At 38.7% G+C, this 21903-nt stretch overlaps 1 protein-coding gene across 33 annotated transcripts in view; it reads right to left on the bottom strand.

The window, feature by feature from the left end:
- LYPD6B (LY6/PLAUR domain containing 6B) overlaps positions 1–21903 on the bottom strand; it is a 170125-nt gene that overhangs the window by 91778 nt on the left and 56444 nt on the right. The gene's annotated exons all lie outside the window — the stretch shown is intronic.

Raw genomic sequence — 21903 nt, 5'->3', positions numbered from 1 at the left:
TCAGCAAAGGAGACCAAGGAGTGACCACTGGGACAGGAGGAGAACTAGAAGATTCTGGTGTCCAAGAAGCCAAGGATCAAAAAGAGTTTCAAGAAAGAGGGAGTGATAAAATGTGCCAAACCCTGCTTGTGAGGTCACGTAAGATGGGAATTGAAGGTTGACTACTAGAGTTTGCCAAATGAAATCACTGGTAACAGTCACATCATCCAATTTCTCTTCCTATGGTCAATAGATGTTTGTTGAGTACCTATTATATGCTGGATACAGTACTTAGCTCCTTTGATATTGTTACTGGCAGTATGCTATGACTGCTAATACAGTTTGTTCTTTCAGGTTGCACCCAAAAGGACATTAGAGATTCTTGGGGGTGGAGGGAAGGAAAGAGAGTCAAAATAATCAGATTCAAATCCATTAGGTCAGAAAATGGAATACTGGCAAATTAGTGGTAAATACTAGGATGGATCTGGGAGACTCCTGAGTAATAATCGCAGTTTTGTTTTTGTTTTTGTTTTTGGTGAGGAAGAGTGGCTCTGAGCTAACATCTGTTGCCAATCTTCCTCTTTTTGCTTGAGGAAGATTGTCGCTGAGCTAAGATCCATGTCAATCTTCCTCTATTTTGTATGTGGCATGGTGCCACAGCATAGCTTAATGAGTGGTATGTAGGTCTATGCCCAGGATCCAACCCACAAACCCTGGGCCACCAAAGCAGAGCACACAAACTTAATCGCTATGCCACCGGGCTGGCCCACGAATACTTTTGTGACTTCTTTACATCTCAAGCAGCTTGGATAGGCTACATTATGCTGTCATAAGAAACAGCTCTTCAAGCTCAGTGATCTGACACAGTGTAAGTCTATTTCTTGGTGACTCAAAGCCCATGGTGGGTCCAGGCACCTCTTCCAGATAACCATCTTCCATATGTCATCTTAGCATTTGAGACAGCTCTAAATGAGGAAACACATTTCCACAATCACCACAGCAGAGGAAAAGAGCCCTAAAGAGTCTCACGCCAGCAATCAAATAGTCTGGCCCAGAAGCGACTCATATTTAATCACAACCCATTGCTCAGAAAGAGTCGCATGACCTGCCCAATTGCAAAGGGAGCCAGAGACAAGAATTTTTCCATGAAGATTAACTAGCCATAGGTCAGCACTGTAAGTCTCTACCATAATCAGAGTTCTAGTTTTTCAAAGGATCTGACATCTAATCATCCATCTGACCTTGGAAATACCCCAGTAACATAGAAAAGTTATTAGAATCTCCATTTACAAGTGAGAAAATTGAGGCAACAAAAGTTTAAACAACTTCTCTAATTAAATCTAATCTAAATTAAATCACTGTAGTAAGGACTGCCTCCCAACTCTATGAGCTTTCTGTCCACAAGTCCATGCTGCCATTGGAAAAAAATCATTAGGATCACTGATATTTGTGGTCATTATGATATATATATAAAATATACCACAGAATAGAATACTGCATGATTCTCCAAGTACTTTATACAAAACGAGGCCCTTTGAAATAGCTGGAATCAGTCCCTTCAGACATATTCTTGGCAATGGCTTGCTGGCTGATGCCTAAAATAAAAGCCAAAAGGGCTTAGGATGGAAGGCTTGGGTTTTCCTAATAACACTTGAGGCTCCTTTCTCTATATCTGTCACTAAAGATTAGCCCTCAGAACAGCATTGTGCGAAGCCCCTTCATGTTAAAGATGAACTTTAAGTTTCAACATCCCCCACGTTCTACTTTGCAGGCTGCTGACAGCCCAGCTTTAATGGGGACCAGCCTTGACGGCTTCTGTGTTCAGGCTTACGGCACAATTTCCTTCTCTCAGATATGTGGGGGTCTTGATGTGGTTTTAGGACAGCAGGGAAGAGCTGTATTGGTTTTTTTTTTTTTTTTTTTATCAGTAGTTACTTAATTGAGCAGCATAAACTGATAATATTTTTCAAAAAGAAATATATATCCAAACCTCGGATTCCTAGATCAAAATGAAATATCACTTGGCATTGAGATAAAAGCATTACTTACAATGATAAGACTTTTCTCTAAAGATTATGTATTCAGAAAAAGAGTTGAAAGCAATTAGCTATAAGCTCTTATTTTTCCTTTCAATCCTTGAATTCCATACTGTAATCCTTAATTTACAAGTTGGTATGTGAGTAAAGTACTAAGCAAGAGCCTCAAATGGTATCAGGTCAACCCCTTGAAGTTCTTTGACCTGTTCTCTCCACAGCTCTCCTTCTCTTTGCTTTTTTAGGCTTTCAGAGGGAAAGAGAAAGGAATGGAATTTCCAATGTTGAGATAAATGGCACATACTCAAATCTGACAGTAGTCAAGCCACTACTATTCCATTTTGGAAATGGGCAAGGATTTTTCAGTCTACAACTCTTCATCTTCTCAAGATCTTATGTAGCAAAGACATCTTATACAGTGAAGACAACTTGGACTCCTGAAAAAGCAACCATGCAGTTCACTCCAGAAAGCCACCTAAACTCACTTTTTGCCCTGGTCAGAAAAAGCCCTACCCTCACTGGAGAGTGTAAAAAAGGCTCCCAGATATGTGCTATAATGGAAAGAACATCAGGAAATATGGGTTTTACTCCCAAATCAACCAATTACTAGCTATTCCCATATCTACTTTTTAAAAAAACACTAGAGAAAATAATGAGACTCAAATGGAATAATACACACGAAAGTACTTTACATTTGAATAGAACCATACAGTCTGCAACATAGTTTACTTAATATTGCTCCCCCTGGCCTATACGGAGAACCCATACTTACACTGCCCACCCAGCTAGGACAGAAAACTTCACTATGGGGCCTGTCTCCCCAGCCCAAATGTTAATTATCTTTCTCAACTTCATCACAGAATTTAAATCTGGAAGTTGACCTTGATATCCTTTTAATCTCATTGGCCTATCGTTCTGCTCCCCACCCTAACATAAAATCTTTGAGCAAAACCATCCAAGAGCATTACTGAGTCCTGTGAAACTTTTAAGAGCTCCACATCCCTATTTAGGCGGAATCATATAACTTATCATCCACATTAGGACACTTCTGAAAGTGAAAGAGGGCGCCATGAATAATGAAACCAGGACAGGAGCTCAACTGGAAGTGTCCTTACAAGCCGCCCTCCTTACACGCCTCCCAGGCAGAGCTCAACCTAGGCAGCAGACGCAAGCCTTCAAGGCTGTCTATAAATGAAATCACATTTTCATTAACCTACTTTTCGGATGCATTAGATTTTCTCCAGCTGAATTTCCAGATGGTAGTTAGCATCTGAGCTTTCAGTTCCCCTCCGACCACCCCTTTCTATACACCTTCTCTCCTTCAACAAGTCAGTCAGTGCCCCGTGCAGAAAACACAGACCACCTTCTCCTTCTGTGCAAAGGAACTCTTTATTTGTTAGCTTGTTGGTATTAAAAACACAAAACCTATACTGAATGGAAAATGATCCAGAACCAAACACTGCTAACATTTCAGCAACTGTTGTTCCAGTCCGTTTTCAAGGTTTCTAATTTTCAATTACACTAGTAATATCTGAATATTTTGTCCCTTTTTAAAACATTGGAAAATATGGAAAATTAGAAGGAATAATAATAATGGCCCAAGAACTTACTAATTTCCAAGCACTTAACATATATTATTCTATTTAAGTTTCACACTAACCCTTGATGACGGTAGTATTTTTCTATCCATATTACAAATAAGGAAACCAAGGCTAACAGATTTTAAGTGATTTGTATGGGAGCCAGATTTTAGCCCCAAGTACTCCCAGATTCCAAAGTTCATTCCATTTATACTATATAGTATTATTTTTATACTTTATGCATTTTCTTCTTGTCTTTTCTCTGCATAGCTTTTTGTTTAACCTAATCATACTATGTATACCATATTCCATCTTTAGATGTATTTTTACCTATTAATATAAACTTGCGAGGTTGCTTCTCAATAAGAGCAATGCAGGCTTGGTGGGGAAAACAATCAAACAGTATACAAACTTATAAAGTGGAAAGTAAAATTTTCCTCCACCTCCTCTCTACCAGGTCCACGCAATCTCTCTTTCACAGTAACCAAAGGGAACACTTTCCTGTGTCTCCTTTAAGACATCTAAGCTGGTCAGGCATATGCATCTGCTCACACTCCATCCCTATGTTCCCCTTTGCAACACAACTCCAAAGACCATGCATGCCCACTGTTGCCCCTCTCTCTTCTCCATTCTCTCTTGAACTCACTCCAGTCAGACTTTCATTCCCACTGCTTCAACAAGACTGCACTTGGCAAGGCCACCAATGTCCTCCACATTGCCAAATCCCAAAGTCAATTCTGAGACTTCATTGTTCGTAACTTTGAATAGCAATGGACATAGTATATTGCATCCTCTTTCTTGAAACACTTTCTTCTCTTGGTTCCTAGGATGTCACTCTCAAAGATATCATCCTGCCTCTTCGATTGTTCCTTCTTGGTCTCCCTTGATGGCTCTTCCTCATCTTCTTGACCTCTAAATGTTGGATAATCCCAATCCTCAGCCTTCTTTCATTCTCCACCTATACTTATTCCCTAGGTGATCTCATCCAGGCCTATGCTTTAAATGTCTTCTATGTATTGATGACTCTTAACCCAGGCTTCTCCCTTCAACTCTACACTTGTATGTCCAACTGCCTGCTTGACATCTCATAGGGAATCTCAAACTTAACATGTCAAAATTGAACTCTTTTTTTTTTTTTTTGGTGAGGAAGATTGTCCCTGAGCTAACATCTGTTGCCAATTTTCCTCTTTTTGCTTGAGAAAGATTGTCCCTCAGCTAACATCTGTGCCAAGCTTCCTCTATTTTGTATGTGGGATGCTGCCACAGTGTGGCTTGATGAGCAGTGTGTAGGTCCGCATCCAGGATCTGAACCTGCGAACCCCGGGCCGTTGAAGCAGAGGGTGCAAACCTAACCACTACAGCACTGGGCTGGCTCCCAAAACTGAACTCTTGATTCTCCTCCTGCAGTCTTCTCTATCCCAGGAAATGGCAACTTTATTTTTCTTGTTGCTTCAGGGGAAGATGGGACAAAACCCAACCAAAAAAAACACCTTGAAGTCATTCTTAATTTCTCTCTTTTTCACCCTACATCTAACCCATCAGCAAATCCTGCTGGCTCTAATTTCTAAATATATCCTGAATCTGATGATTCTTATCACCTTCACCACTACCTACTCCTTTGGCCCAGATGATTATGACAGTTTTTAATCTGGTCTCCTTGCTGCCACCCTTTACCTACAGTCAATTCTCCACATAGCAACAAGAATAACCCTTTAAAAAGGTAAGTTGAGTCATGCCATTATTCTTTTTTCAAAACCCCTAAATTGTTTCTATCATCTTTAAAATAAAAACCAAACTTCTTACCACACGCAGCCAAGCCTTATAGGATTCCCCATCCTCCTAGTGCGCTCTCTCTCTGCCATCACCTCTCTCTTCCTTTCCTCACATTCTCACGACACTCCAGCCACACTAGCCTCCTTGCTCTTCCTCAAACATACCAAGCCCACTCCTTCTACCTATTATTCCATCTCAGCACTTATTAGTATAAACGTCTGGAACATCCTTCCCCCAGACAGTCACCTGGCATGCTGCTTCACTTCCTTCTAGTCTCCGCTCAAATGTCACCTTTTCAAAGAGTTCTTCCCAGACACCCATATACCACTGCACCCTATCCCACTTTCCACCTCTCTCTCTCTTTACTCTTATTATTCTTCTCCAAGGCACATATTACTACCTTACATATTATATAACTACTAGTTTATTATCTCTCTCCAGCCACACAATGAAGACTCCTTGAGAGCAAGGATTTGATTTGCTATTCTACACCTGATATCTACTACATTGTGTGCATTCAAAAAACAATCACTGAATGAATGAGGGAAACATATCTACAATACATGTATATTTTACATTAAAGTTGAATAATATAATACATTATGATCTACAAATTGCCATTTCTGCTAGTTTGATTAAAAAAACCTCATAATTCATGGGGCATAGAGTATAATACTCAGGAGGGTCTTCACTCAATAGCAGAGAATACTTGCTCTAGACTAAATGTTGCCTAGCAAATATTAAAAGAACACCAAAAATGATAAAACTGTTTCTAAGAAGTTTAACTGTATTCTTGAATACAGAATACTTACTTACAGGAATGCAAAAATATTCAGCACCTAACAAGGTAAAATTCACAATATCTAGCACCCAAAGATTACTCAGCATGATAAGAAACAGGAAAACACAACATCAGTCAAAACCATCCAAAACAGACAAAGATGTTAGAATTAGCAGACAAGGACATTAAAACTACTATTTCTGCATTGTATGTGTTCAAAAAGTGAAATAAAGATATAGAAAAAATTTTAAAGGCCCAAACCAAATTCCTACAAAAGGAAACTACAATGTCTAAGATGAAAAACACACTGGATGGGATTAATGGCTAACTAAACATTGCAGAACAAAAGATTAGGAAACTTCACAACAGTAACAAAATTTATCCAAAATGAAACAAAGGGAGAAAAAATAATTTTAAAAAATGGAAAGAGCATCAGTGAACTGCAAAACAACTTTGTTGCCTAAGATACACGTAATTGGAGTTCCCTTAAGAGAAAAGGGTAGGAGGGGCCATCCCGGTGGCACAGCAGTTGCTTGTACATTCTGCTTCTCGGTGGCCCAGGGTTTGCCAGTTCAGATCTCAGGTGCAGACATGGCACCGCTTGGCATGCCATGCTGTGGTGGGCGTCCCATGTATAAAGTAGAGGAAGATGGGCACGGATGTTAGCTCAGGGCCAGGCTTCCTCAGCAAAAATAGAAGGACTGGCAGTAGTTAGCTCAGGGCTAATCTTCCTCAAAAAAAAAAAAAGAGAAGAGGGTAGGAGACAGAAAAAAAATTTGAAGAAATATAGGCTAAGATTTCTTCAAATCTGACGAAAACTATAAACTTACAGATCTAAGACACTCAATGAACCCCCAAGCACAAAAATAATGAATAAAATTACAGCAAGGCACATAAATGATCAAACTCCACAAATGATTTTAAAAAATCTTAAAAGTAGCCAGAGGAAAAAAGGCACATTTCTGTACAGAGGAACAAAGATCAGGAGGACAGCAGATTTCTGATCAGAAACAATGCAAGTGAGAAGATGGTTGAACATCTTTAAAGTTCTGAAAGGAAAAAACTGCCAACCTACAATTTTTTACACATAATAAAAATATATTTCAAAACAAAGGTGAAATACACGCTTTTTCATACATACAAAAGCTTCAAAACAGGCACTATAAGAACTATCAAAGGAAGTCTTTCAAACAGAAGGAAAATGATACTAGGTAGAAACATGGATCTACACAAAGGAATGAAAGACACCAGAAATAATAAGCACATGGATAAATACATAAGATTTTTTCTTATTATTTATTTTTTAATTGAAATACGTTTAACATATAGTATTATGTAAATTTAAAGTGTACTACATGTTAAGTTGATACTTTATATAGTGTAACATGATTGCCATTGTGGCGATAATTAGTACCTCTATCAGATATATGTTACATAATTATCATTTCTTTTTAGTGGTAGGAATAATTAAGTTCTAGTCTCTTAGCAAGTTTCATGACTATAACACGATATTGTTGTCTATATTCTTATTATTTAAATCTCTTTAATAAATATTAATATTAACTATTTCATTTAAACAAAAATAATAATGTATTGTGGGGTACATATGTGGGATACATACATCTTACATATGTATGAAAAATTAGCAAAAAGGCTGAGGAGGGAGTAGAAATGAAAGCAGACTACTGTAAAGTGAGTGAAGTAGAATAATATCACTTTAAGGTAGACTATGATACTTTAAAGATGTATACTATAAACTCTAAAGCAACTATTAAAATAAAGCAAACAGATATAGCTATTACATCAACAAAGTAGCTAAAATGGAATCATTAAAAAAACTCAATCCAAAAGAAGCCAGAAAAATAAGGACAGGGGAACAAAGAACAAAAGGAACAGTTAGAAAACAAACAGCAAGATGAAAGGTTTAAATTTAACCATATCAACAATCACATTCAACATAAGTGGTCTAACACCCTAACTGACAGTCAAAGGCTGTCAGTTGGATAAAGAGACAGACCCAACCATATGCTGGTTATAAGAAACATACTTTAGATATAAAGACATAAATAGATTAAAAACAAAATGATGCTGGCACTAGTCAAAAAAAAAAAAAAACTGGAGTGACAATATTAATATCAGATAGTATGTATTTCAGAGCAAAAAGGTATTTCCAGGAATAAAAGTCATTTCCTCAAGATAAAGTAGTCACTAATCAAGAAGATATGGCAATCCTAAATGTTTATAAACCTATTAACAGAGCTTCAAAATACATAAAATAAAAACTCACTGGGGGCCGGCCCCCTGGCCAAGTGGTTAAGTCTGCGCACTCCGCTTCGGCAGCCCAGGGTTTTGCTGGTTCAAATCCTGGGCGCAAACATGGCACCGCTCATCAGGCCATGCTGAGGCGGCGTCCCACATGCCACAACTAGAAGGACCCACAACTAAAAATACACAACTATGTACCAGGGGGCTTTGGGAGAAAAAGGAAAAATAAAATCTTTAAAAAAAAAAAAAAAACATCGAACTGCAAGGAGAAATAGACAAATCCATAATTATAAGTGGCAATTTCAATACTCGTGTCTCAACAATTGAGAGAATAAGCAGACAGAAAATCAGTAAGGACATATTATCAACTAACGTGACCTAACTGGCAGTTGTAGAACACTCCACCCATTAAAAGTAGAACATAAATTCTTTTTCACATGCACGTGGAATATTTACCAAGATAGAACATATTCTGAGCCATAAAACAAGTCTAAATAGATTAAAAATATTTCAAGATATAGTTCTCTCACTACAATGGATTAAATTAGAAATTAATAATGGAAAGACCTCTGGGAAATCCCCCACATATTTGAAAACTAAACAAATACTTGGAAACTACACAACACTTCTACATAAATCATAGGTCAAAGATGAAGTTAAAAATAAAATTAGAAAGTACTCTGAATTAAGTGGAAATGAAAACACAACATCAGTTTGTGGGATACTTATGAAAAGATTTACAGCACTAAACGCCTATATTAAAATAGAAGAACGACCTCAAATCAATGACCTCAGCTTCCACCTTAAGAAACTAGAAAAAGAGAGTAAATTAACACTCAAAATAAGCAGAAGTTAGGAAATAAAAAAGAAGAAAGCAGAAAAACAATAAAGAATATAAAACTAAAAGCTTGTTCTTTGAGAAGATCAATAATTTCATAACCCTATATATAGACTGATTAGGAAAATAAGAGAAAAAACACAATTATCAATATCAGAAAGGAAAGAGTTGACATCACAACATATTCTACAGATATTAAAATACAATAAGGGAACATTATGAACAACTTCATGGCAATAATTTCAAAAATTCAGATTAAATGGAAAAATCCTTGAAAGACACAAACTACAAAAGCTTACTCAAGAAAAAACGGATAACTTGAATAGCCCTGTATTTATTAAAGAACTTGAATTTGTAGTTAAACACATTCCCACAAACAAAACACAAGACCTAGATGGCATCACTGGTGAATTATACCAAAAATTAAGGCAGAAATAACAGAAATTCTACACAAACTCTTCCAGAAAATTGAAAAGGAGACAATACTTCCCTACTCACTCCATAAAACCAGCATTACGCTGATACCAAAAGCAGAAAAAGACATTACAAGAAAAAAAAAAAAACCCTGCAAACCAATATCCCTCATGAACACAGATGGAAAAACTAGAAACAAAATTTTTGCAAACTGAATCTAACAATATATAAAATGCTAATACATCATGACCATGTAGGTTTTATTGCAGGAATTCAAAGTTAGTTTAAAATTCCCCCCCCCCCAAAAAATCAATGTAATTTAGTTTAACAAACTTAAAAAGAAAAACCATATCATCTCAAGAACACAGAAAAATCATTTAACAAACTCCAACATCTATTCCTGATAAAAATTCTCAGCAAACCAGAAATAGAAGGGAACTTCTTGAACCTGATAAAGAATATCTATGAAAAACCTAAAGTTAATATAATACTTAATAGTGAAAGACTGGATGCTTTCCCCTATGAGCAAGAACAGGATGTCTGCTCTCACTCCTTCTGTTCAACATTATACTAAAAGATCTAGCCAGCACAGTAAGTCAAGACAAAGAAATAAAAGGCATCAAAGTAAAACTATCTGTTTTGGAGGATGCCATGATCACCTACGTAGAAAACCCAATAGAATCCCTTAAAAAGCTACTTGTACTAAGTGACTTTAGTAAGGTTGCAAAATACAAGATCAATATACAAAAATCAATTGTATTTCTATATACCAGCAATAAATAATCAAAAATTAAATTTTTTTTTAAAAAATCACTTACCATGCCATTAAAAGGAAACACTGAGGGGGGATGGACCCATGGCCTAGTGGTTGAGTTAGCACACTCTGCTTCAGTGGGCTGGGTTCAGTCCCCAGGCATAGACCTACACCACTTATTGGTGGCCATGCTGTGGCAATGACCCACATAAAAAATAGAGGAAGACTGGCACAGATGTTAGCTCAAAAAGAACCTTCCTCCAGCAAACAAAGAGGAGGATTGGCAACAGATGTTAGCTCAGAGTGAATCTTCCTCAGCAAGGAAAAAAAAAACCCAAGGGATAAATCTGACAAAAATGTGAAAGAAGTTTACTGAAAAATACAAAACATTGCTGAACAAAGTAAATAAAAACCTAAATAAATGGAGAGTTATAGCCTTGTTCACAGATTAGAAGACACATATTAAGATGGCAATTCTCCCCTAATCAATCTATAGATTCAACACCATCCAATCAAAATCCTAGCAGGCTTTTTGTAGAAAGTGACAGGCTGATTCTAAAATTGAGATGAAAATGCAAAGGACCCAGGGTAACCAAAACAACTACTTGATTTCAAACTTATTACCTAGTGACAGTAATCAAGACAGGATAGGCACATAGATCAATAAAACAGAATAGAGTTCAGAAACAGACATAAATTGACAAATATATGAACAACTGATTTTTGACAAATGTGCAATGGCAATCCAATGGAGATAAAGACAGACTTTTTTGCAAATGGTACTGAAACAATTAGATATACATGCAAAAAGTTGAACTTTGATCCAGATCCTGCACATACAAGAAAAATGAACTTAACATAGATCATAGACACAAATATAAAAGTTGAAATTACATATTTCTAGGAGAAAATATTTGTGACTTTGGATTTGGCAAAGATTTCTCAGATGTGACACCAAAAACAAAACAAAACAAAAACAAAAGAAAAAGTTAATCAATTCTATTTTATCAAAATTTAAAACTTTAGTTCTTTGAAAGACACTGTTAGAATAAAAAGATAAGACATAGACAAGAAGAAAAAATTTGCAAAGCATATAGCTGATAAAGAACTTGTATCTAGAATATATAAGAATGCTCAAAAATGAGTGAGAAAACAGTACAATTTTTTAAATGGGCAGACACCTCACCAAAGATATACAAATGGTAAACAGCACATACAGGATGCTCAACATCATTACTCAGTTAGGAAATGCTAAGTAAAACCACAATGAGAGAAAATGGCTTACAAACCCAGTGTGGCAAGGAGGAGGAGGAGCTGAAACGCTCGTATTCTGCTAGTGGGGACATAAAATGGTATAACTTTTTGGAAAACTGTGTGATAGCTTATTAAATATACAACTACCATGTGATCCCGTCATTGCACTCCTATGCGTTTAACCAAGAGAAAGGAAAAATACACATCCCTATGAAGACTTATACACAAATGTTCACAGTAGCTTTATTTGTAATAGCCAACAGCCAGAAACAAGCCAAATACAACCCAAATGTCCATGAGCAGGTGAATGGAGAAACAGATGGTGACATAACCACACAGTGGAATGTTATTCAGCAGTAAAATGGAATGAACTAATGATACACACAATGTACATGATTCTCAAAATAATTATGCTGAGTGAAAAAGCCGCACAAAAATGAGTATATAGTATGGCTCTTAACATAAAAATCTAGAAAATACAAATTAATCTATAGTGACAGAAGGCATTTCCCTGCCTGGGAAAGAGGGTGCACAGGGAGGGGTGGGAGATAGGGACTATCAAGGGCACAAGAAAACATTTGGGGGTGATGAACGTGTTCATTATCTTGATTATGGTGATAGTTTCACAGATATATACATGCCAAAACTTAGCAAACTGTGCACTTTAACTATGTGCAGTTTATGGTTGTAAGTCAATTATATCTCTAAAAAGCAGTTAAAAAACAATAAGATGAGATTGCCTATTTGAGGTTTCTCTTTTGCCAACCTAAATTTTGGCCTCATTGTAAAAATTTTCTTGAAGAGCATTGAGGAACAGACTGACATTGTTAAGCTTAATGCTCTGTGAAATAGTCTAAACTAATTGTTTCAAAGGCCTGTGGCAGCAGTTTTCTGAGATTGTATCAGCCGACACTTTTTTCTTTATGTAAACATAAGCTAATGTTGTCACTGGATACCAAACAGTGCATTTACTGCAGCAATCTCGACCACGTTCATGCCAACAGCTGAATGTGTCATTTCACTAAAAAGGTCTGAGAACAATGCCCTTAGTTCCCTGTATCATATCTGTTACTTTACATGGTGGCTTCTGCAGGGAATTCTCCTACAAGAGAGATGGCAGATTTGAATTACCGGCGGACTGGAGTGTGTGAGTGTGTGTGAGTGTGTGTGTGAGTGTGTGTGTGTGTGTGTGTGGATGAAAGACTGAGAGATAGAGAATGAAGGAAAGAGACATGGAGGGACATATGAAGGAAGACTTTGAGTCAAGTATCAATTAACAGATGTGTTCTACTTTGGAACTTTCTGTCTTTAAACATTTCTTCCCTGCAGAAAAAAATGTGGGGTCATTTGCTTGACTTCTAAATAGCTCCAGTCTCTCCTACATCATCTAGTCCCACCCTCAGGAATTCACAGAGTCCACAATTTCTCAGCTTTTGTTTATGGAACAAGTATGCACAACACAGAAGCACACGTGCGCACCTGCACATTTGAACAGACATCCCTCCCACAGCAGTGTAGATGTTTCCTCTCATTCTCTTCTTAGCAGAAGTTATCAGAAACCTGTATTACTGTGAAAGCCTCTGTTCCTCACACTCAAATAATCCCCTTTCACATTGTCTCTTTACACTAAATTGGTGTTTCCTAAATTCAGTCCAAGCTAGTGACAACTTAGATTTGACTAAAACAACAAAGAAACCAACTCATTTCTTTTATATATTTATTATACTTTAAAGGTTACTTCAGCTCTTTAAGTAGAAAACCAGTATCTCTTGGCAAAGGTAGAAAATATTCTAAACATAAATACAGTGAATACCAAAGATGTTAGTAAATGCCTACAAGAATTTCCTGCAGAAGCCTCTGGGTCTAGATTCAGCTCTCTCTCTCCAGGGCTGGTGTGGCTAACTAAGGCATCTCATGAACTTGCTGCTAGCCTTTGTAACAAACTGATACCTTCTGCTGGACTAATGAGTAGGACTGCAAGAGAATTAAAAGGGAATAACTTCTTACAAGTGTTGTCATGTGCACCCTGAAATTATTTCATGCCAGGGGAGTTCCTGCCCTCTAGGATCTCTGAAAGCCCGTCTCCTGAGCTGTGAGGTCAAGATGGATTCAGAGTTCACATAGATGTCTGACCTACTGAGGACCTGGGAGAAGCATGAGGACCACCACTAGCCCATATGGAACCTTTATGCAAATTAGGAAAAGCCTACACTGGACAGATGAGCCCTGTGTGTGTGTGCATAGCTCGGGGAGAGGACAGTGTCTGTGCATGCATTTGCAAAAGGCCTCCCTTTCTCCAGGCCAACATAGGCTCTGCCAGACAGAGCATGGGTTGGATTTTGGCCCCACTTAAGTCTTTGGCTCAGTGCCCTTGTGCAATGAACAATAGACACAACTATACTTGATGGTTTGCCAAGCATTACCTAAACCCCCCCATTTCCATAGTTACTACTAAATTCAAAATTCAGTGGCTAACTTTCTAGGACTATCTGTAGTAACCCCCTCCACCCCCACCCCATCCCAATTCCTTTTAATTTCCAGGCTTTGGGCTGTGCAGTGGCTCCAGAGTTCTTCCATGGGCATGCAGAAGGGGAATATATTGGAGAACAAGGAAGCACTAACAGTTCCCTTGAGAGTTCCACATTTCCTCTGGATTTGGCTCATCACTACTAGCCCTGTCCCTGTCACCTGCTACATTCGAGGGTGGCTCTGGCAGAGAAGCACCCTTTCACGGAGACGGCTAGGTGCCTTTAAGTCATGCTGATATTGAATAGCTGAGTAATTAGCCAACTTTGGAGGTATGCCTCCTTTGCCAAGGGCACACACTAATGAAGATCAAGTCAAGATAAATTATTGAAAGCAGCAGAACTGACAAGAAGAGGGTCTATTGTTTAAGTAAACGGGTTCTAACTGTCTGGAGACACAGCTCTGCCCTGCAAGATCAGAACACTGACAAGGGGTGGTTCAAGCAACAACAGTGTCGATTAAAAATACCACAAAGAGCTGGGCGGCAGGAGGGGCCTGGGTTAGTGTTAGCCACAGACAAGAAGCAAATTTTCAGTTGTTTTGCTTTTTACACTTCAAATTCTGGCTAACTCACAGCCCAGCCTGCGTGACAATTTTGAAAGGAGGATTCCAAAATGTTAGTAGGTTCAAAGAAGGATTCATTTAACCTTTTACAATAGCTTAAACAAAGCCACCATTTTAAAAGTCCATATAAATAAGACAGACTTGGTTCATAAAGCCCTGTGGGAGAGGAAGCGAGGAAGAACTGAATTTGTCCAAAAAGAGGACATATTGGTCGTTTAGCTCTCTTTGAAGGTATGTCTCTAAAAAAGTCCTCTAGCCGGGTCCAAGGACCCAATGCCCATTGGTGACAGGGCAGGGGGTCTAAAGGAACAAAACACATGTTCCTTAACGCCCAACTCCCATTGAGACAGACCAGCCCTCTGCCTGCAGCCTGGCCCTTTTTCTGCCAAGGCCAAAGGACTCCAACCTGAGATCTGCTTTTAAAAGACCCACAGAGCTGCTTTTGAATACAAATGCCTAGAGAAAGAAGTAGAGAAAATAATCCATCTAAACCACAAGTGGTACACGGGCATCAGCTCACGTGTCAGTGCCAACTGATGAGCAGTGACTGCTTAGGAGACTGAGTTGAGAAATATTCTGGGGTCACACCCGAGTGGAAAGGAAAAGGGGCTATAACTTTATAATAACTTTAAAATACAGTATGATCCAGTTTAGACTATCACTTAGCCACCACACCCCCTTTCTCCCCAGCAGCCTCAGCAGACATCAATAATCAATCTTCTCCTAACAGGAAATAAGTTGGTATAAAAGGTTCTCTTTGGAACAAAAATGTGAAATTTCTCATACTGAACATAATGAGGACAAACTGCTCCTTCAGAACAATAATGAAACAATGGAGGAACCGTTCTTCTGAGAGCAGTTCTATGCGGCCTGCATGAATCTAGGTAATAACTTCTGACCAAAGCCCCTGGTCGCCTATTTACTAAATACCACGCTGCTGTCTCAATGAGTTTACAAGTGGTCTAACTGCAAGGCTGGGCAATCAGGCGGGGTCTCACCTTGAGCGCTAGTTCTCCTTTCAGTCTTTGGGAAAATAAAGTTTTAAAAGTCCCTGAGTTTAAGACTTGTCTTCCTCAAGACTGGCCACCGTAAAAGGAGGCATTCAATCCTAGACTAGGCATTGCCCCTGGTGCCACACACAGAGCTCTGGAGAACTCTGGAAGCCTGAGATGGGCCTAGCTACATCCTGGTTATCAGGACTCACGTCATTATCCAGAGACGTGCTATTCGAAAGTCTTTGAATTCTACTGGGTTCCAAATTTGAGGGGATCTTGCAACGTGAATTGCCTCCTGCTGGCACTGGTGTGAGTCTATCATAAGAGAGACATCAGGCAGTTCAGAGACCCACTCTGGTCTCTGAAGAAAGAGTTGTTAAGAGAAGTGCTTCTGTCCCTTTGAAGGGCTGTACCTGCCCTTCCTAGTCCAATGGATCACAATAGCAAAGGTTTTTTATAGATTTCACCAAAGTATTGGTAGTGTGCAATGGCCCAGGTGGTCTAGTGGTTAAGATTCAGTGCTCTCATCGCTGCAGCCTGGGGTTCATTTCCCGGTCAGGGAACCGCACCACCCATCTGTAGGCTGTCATACTGTGGCAGTCACATGTTGCTGTGATGCTGAAAGCTATGCCATTGGTATTGCAAATACTAGCATGGTCAACCACAGTGGACAGGTTTCAGCACATGAAAACCCTATGAATAGCAGCAAAGCATTGTCTGATATTGTGCCGGAAGGTGAGAGGATAGTGCAAAAAGACCGGGCAGTGTTCTGCTCTGCTGTCCACAGGGTCACTAGGAGTTAGAATTGACTCAACGGCACTAATAACAAATAGCCAGTACACCTTCAAAATCTCAGCTCATAACCAGTTGTATTTGGGAGACATTAATGGTCATTGGACATCGGGAAACATTTACTTAAGCAATTGTTTTTGGCAGCCAGTCAAGAACTCAGGAGGCATTCTGAGCCACTGATCATTGCTGTGACAGTTCAATATGTGGGAAAAGCATTTGGAAGCCTTGTAAAAGTGCAGGACGTGGCAGTGCATCAAAGTCCTGTCATCTCACATTCGTCTTAAACTTTCCTCAGTTAAAGCAGTATGATTTAAACAAAAGTCTATATATGCAGTATGATAAAAAATTCTACACATGTAGATTGACATACATCTATATCTATATGTATCTCAAAGTTCCAGTGTACTCAGACTGTAGATAAGCTTAACTTTCAGAAGCAATGCAAGAAATCAAACCCAATTTTTTCAGTCTCCTTGGTCATGTCCCATACAACTCAAATAGGGAAAATAGATTTTGATAACATAGATCCAAATCAGTTTGAGATCGTAAAAGTTAGGGCAACCTCAGAATACTTAAGTCTCAGGAATTCACAATGAAACTGAGAATGTATAAATGTTGGTACCTACTCACAAAGGAAACAATTCAGGGAGAGCACTGGGGCTGAGTCTCTTAACTCCAGGATTTTCCACCACTCTATGCTAACTCCCTTAAATAGCAAATAAATGGCAAAGTTCTAACAAGTAAGCAATTATTCACAATTTTTATTTGTAGGATCTTGAAAGGAGACTGCCTCAAAGTAATAAAAAATGCAGTATTTGACAATGATTTTTAAAAATTATACTCCCTTCTATTTCCTCATTAAATAAATCTTGTGTCTGTGCATTAAAAATCATGTAGAGTACATGATGGGATGACCAAATAGCCCAAGAAAACTGCTGATGTTGAGATTCAAGCACACTTGTATTTCTCACTGATGGATCAACAGCCATTGACTTTTCCCAAAGTCAGTAAAGCAACCTAATTTATTTAAGAGGCTCGTTTTATTGCCTATTCTAACTTGTATAAATCTCTGATGATATCTGACCCAAAAACTCTGCCTTCTTCCTTTTTTTTTTTAAGATTGCCACCTGAGCTAACAACTGTAGCCAATCTTTTTTTTTTTTTTTCTGCTTTATCTCCCCAAACCCCGCCCCCGTACATAGTTGTATGTCTTAGTTGTCGGTCCTTCTAGTTGTGGCATGTGGGACGCCGCCCCAATGTTACCTGATGAGCAGTGCCATGTCCGCGCCCAGGATCCGAACCCTGGGCCACTGTAGCGGAATGCCCAAACTTAACCATTTGGCCACGGGGCCAGCCCCCTGCCTTCTTCCTTTTACAATTATTCCCAGTTACATCTATGCTACCTTCTGGAAGAATGTACAAGGTACCTACGACAGAGAAACATATCACAGCTCTAGGAACGACAGGCTCAATTAGTGCCCAGCTGAGGTTGTTGGAGTCTAACACTTCCCCAGTGGAGGTGATGCAACCCAGGTTGACAGTTTAGCAAATAAAAACACAGGATGCTTAGTTAAATTTGACTTTCAGATAAATAATGTTTTATTCATATTTACTTATGTTGTTTATCTGAAATTCAAGTGTAGCCAGATGTCCTGTATTTTATCTGGCAACCCTTCCTCCTACCACAGTGAGTTCCTGTGTACAGCGTACACAAGAGACTCCTTTCTAACATCCCACTGAGATGGCAACTTTCACAGATAGAAAGTTGAAGAATAGTGCCTACATCTACAACGCATCCTTGAAGGCTTCATACTCTAAGACTTTCTAAGTGGTTTTGCTCTGCTCTTCCAGGGAGAGAGGTCCTCGTTTGGGAGGAGGGGGTAGGGAAGCAGGAAGAGCATGGTGCATGGTGCCACCAGAGCCGCATGCCTAGGAGCCTTTCAGGCTCCACTTCTGTAGTAATGCACAGCTGCCATGGCACTTTATAGATGATAATAATAATAATTATGTGTTGCTATTTTTGAGCACCTGTTTACTAAGTGCCAGAAACTGAAATTGGCAAGCATGTTTGGTTGGCTCCCACTGAGAACGGAGATTTAGCTCCACATTTTGAGATCTGGCTCAAAAATACTCCTTTGAAAACAACTGGAGTTTTAAAGGTTCTATTCATACTTAAAAAAATAATTCTTTCCTTTGGGCCAGAAGAAAGCAGCTGATCTTTCTTCTTCTTTGTCTTCAGCTCTCAAACATTCTATTCATTCCCTTCTCTCTTGATGGAACCTTTACCTACCTCAACTAACGAATCCCACAGTCAGCAGCAACTCACTCTTTTCCCACCTGCAGAAAGTAAGTTTAGGAAAAAAACAATTAAGAAGAAAAAAATCAACCACCCAGGAATGGCTGAGAGGTTTAATTATTGCCTGGAAAGCAAGACCCTTTCACAGCATCTTTAAAACTAATTTTCATAATTACGTACTGATTGAAACTGGGACTTGCAACAGCGTAAACTCATTTCCATATTAATATGAAGCAATGATTAACACAGTTCAGAACCCAAGTTCAGGATCTGAAAGCATGGACTAAGTGGAAATAAAGAAATTTAATCCTAGGGGTAAATTTGCTACTTGTCTCTCAAATGATTTTCCACTCATTAATGGGCATACAATAAACTTACATTTGCTCCACGATAACTCACCAAGAGGGAAGTCAGACAGTTACCAAGGGTCCTAACGGACACGAGACCTCCTCAGACTTGTTGACTCCCTACCTCCCATTTCTCTCTCTCTCCCGTCCCTCCTCTGCTTTTGCTTGTTTTTGCAATTCTCTCTCTATCTCTGTGCCTGTGCATCCATCCATCTGGCTGTCTCTCTGTCCTTCCAACACCCTCTACTGATCACTTCTCACCCTCTTGCTGTCACACTGGCCCCGTCTCCCTTTTATTTGCTTGACATCTCCTGCTCTGTCTTCTGTTCTTTTGTATGGCCCCATTCTTGTTTTTGGTCTCAGTCTCTCTCTCCCACCTCACCTCAGTCTCTCTCCCCGATGGCTTCAACATCAAACAGAGAGCAATAATGAACCAGATTAGCTAAGAGTAAATAATTTTTATTGTTCAACCCAAGTGCATACAAATCACTAAGCACTGCTGTGCTTAACCAAACTCCCATTTGGGGTGAAAAAAGCCCAGCTAGACACACACACTAATTTTCACTGTGAGAACGGAATGTCTTCAACAGTATTTATCTGGGAGCATGGTATCACATGGGACTGCATACCAACCTTTTAAAAAGAGAAATGTCCTTTCAACTTTTGTCTTTCTCTTAGTACACCAGCTATGGTGTCCATGTTATAATCTTCTAAAACAAAAGTTCTTAAACATTAAAAGTCATACAACAAGCCAAAATAATGACAAAATTTTTTTATTCTTTCAATAGCTATTTTTGGGGTTGCTACTTGATACATGTAAAGTCCTCCTTAAAAGTCCTTTGACAAGTGGTTAAGCAATGCCAAGCAAAGGAAGAAACAATATGGTGGTGGTTTGAAGCCCCCTTATTACAACTAACAAGTTAGGTCTAACTATTGACAAGGATCAGGCATGACAATAGGGATGGCAAATGGTGCTTATGTTCTTATTGTCTGTAAATGTTTCATTTTAAATAATTTAAGTTTAAAGTAAAATCTAATTTTATTCATTCTTCTTTACAAAGAAGAATCCATTGGAGAGTTAATGAATGCTCTCAAGAATTCCAGTCTCACAGGAAATGCATAATTACTCCTACTTTAATAGGCACCATATCTAGAACTTAATCACCAAGTGGTTAACCGCAGGGTAGCAGTCTCCTAACTATTCATTTCCACCTGCCTGAGGTCCAGGAGTATTTTTCAGACAATCCTTTGGATATTTGGTTCAGCAAATCTAATTATGATCTTCACATGAAAAGTATGTCCCCAAGATTATATCACGTCCCTGGCATTCCAGAAGTGAAGTTACAAGGCTTTATTCCATTAATCCTTACGGGAGGCAGAGTCCAATCATTCCTATGTTAAAAGTTCATTCACATTTATTTAGTGAAATTGCATGCTGGTATTCAAATCCTTGCTTGAGCATTTAAAAGGGAAGAAAAAAAGAGTTTTTACTCTACGTACTGTTTATTATTGTCTACTCATTCACACACAGAGATGAAAAATAATTAAATCAGTCCAAAAAATTAAGTAGATAATTATTTTCTTATTTACTGGAGGAAATCTTCTCATTCATTATACATGTTTATTTTACCCATTTATTGTTACACCACTTTATATCAACTCTACAATACCAAAGTAATATTCTACTAGAATACATCAGGGACAAAAAAAAAGTCAAGAAAACTCTTGTTCTGTTATAATCAGAAAGGCAAAGTTGATGTAAAGGAGTCACAAAGTGATTGATAAGAATCATGGATGAAGGGAAAAAGTCATCACCAAACTAGGGAGCTGGGAGTGTGAGAAAATAATTTAAAGTGACCATCATTAATTGGGAAAAATCAAATTATTTATTGACAAGAACTGAATAAGTAAAACAAAATGGAGATTCCTAACATATGCAAGAAATGTAAAAGAAAATTCTTGAGGAAAGAGAAAAATCACAAATTGTACGAGCCAGGGGTAACGAAAATACGCAAAGTTAAAACATACATGTGGGAAGAGAGAAAAAAGACACCCAGTTCCATCTAGATCATGAAAAGTGAACCATGTGCAGCTCAAAATGTCAAATCCAAGGGAAAATACCTGAACTTGATCTTTAAAGAGATGGCCCATGAGCACTTAGAGAAAGAGTAGAGATCATCAGGACCCACCAGAGATTGTCCCAGAAAAACAGATAGTAGACTATCCTTACTTTCTCTGAATACTGTTTCCAGTTTTATTCATGGAAATGCTGATAGGGTATCTGGACCGTCTGTCGTGAGATCCTGTTAGCCCAGGGTCTATTCCTGTCCCAGGCTTCAGTACCAACAGACCTTACTTCCAATTGCTATGCTTACCAGACCTCCTACCTATTTGGAGTTGGTTGCATCTGGACCAATCTAAGTTGCATCTGGACCAATACAGACTACATCAAACATTTGCTGGAATCTTTGAGGTCAGCTTCTACGACCATCCCTCACATCCTTGACTTCTTTGATCTCTGCCAAAATGTAAATTCCTACCTATGCATCCCCAAACTCTCTTCCCCATTCTTGCCCTTCTTAGCAGCCATCTCCCTCTGCTCCCTTCCTCTCAAAGCTTTCCACTGTACCTTCCGGCAACCTTGTTTCCAGGTAAAACAGCCCTTCAGCATCCATAAGGTCTTCAGAATACTGTTTCCACTTTCCGACTTAA

The sequence above is a fragment of the Equus caballus genome, chromosome 18 (genome assembly GCF_041296265.1).
Source record: "Equus caballus isolate H_3958 breed thoroughbred chromosome 18, TB-T2T, whole genome shotgun sequence".
Classification (NCBI taxonomy): domain Eukaryota; kingdom Metazoa; phylum Chordata; class Mammalia; order Perissodactyla; family Equidae; genus Equus; species Equus caballus.
This window is presented reverse-complemented; position numbering and strand designations above follow the sequence as displayed.